Genomic DNA, 611 nt, shown 5'->3' on the forward strand with positions numbered 1-611 from the left:
ATCATCGCTCATTATTGCTTGTTAGGGTGAGCAAAAATATAATGGGTTTTCCTCCATTATCATTATCATTATCATTATCATATATATATATCTATATCTATATCTATATATATATATATAGAGCGGCACGGTGGCGCAGTGGTTAGCGCGGTCGCCTCACAGCAATAAGGTCCTGGGTTCGAGTCCCGGGGTAGTCCAACCTTGGGGGTCGTCCCGGGTCGTCCTGTGTGGGGAGTCTGCATGTTCTCCCCGTGTCTGTCTGGGTTTCCTCCCACAGTCCAAACACATGTAGGTCAGGTGGACCGGCCGTACTAAGTGTCCCTAGGTGTGTGTGTGTGTGTGTGTGTGTGGCCCTGTGATGGCCTGGCGGCCTGTCCAGGGTGTCTCCCCACCTGCCACCCAATGACTGCTGGGACAGGCTGCAGCATCCCCGCGACCCTGAGAGCAGGATAAGCGGTTCAGATAATGGATGGATATATATATATATATATATATATATATATATATATATATAACCCACAAGTTGTTGTTGTACAGGTTCGGAAATGAGAACTAAAATGTACAAGTTCTTCTATGCAAAGTCCCACAATGCCTCTGCCACAACATACGGT

This window comes from Lampris incognitus, chromosome 12, assembly GCF_029633865.1.
Source record: "Lampris incognitus isolate fLamInc1 chromosome 12, fLamInc1.hap2, whole genome shotgun sequence".
Classification (NCBI taxonomy): Eukaryota; Metazoa; Chordata; class Actinopteri; order Lampriformes; family Lampridae; genus Lampris; species Lampris incognitus.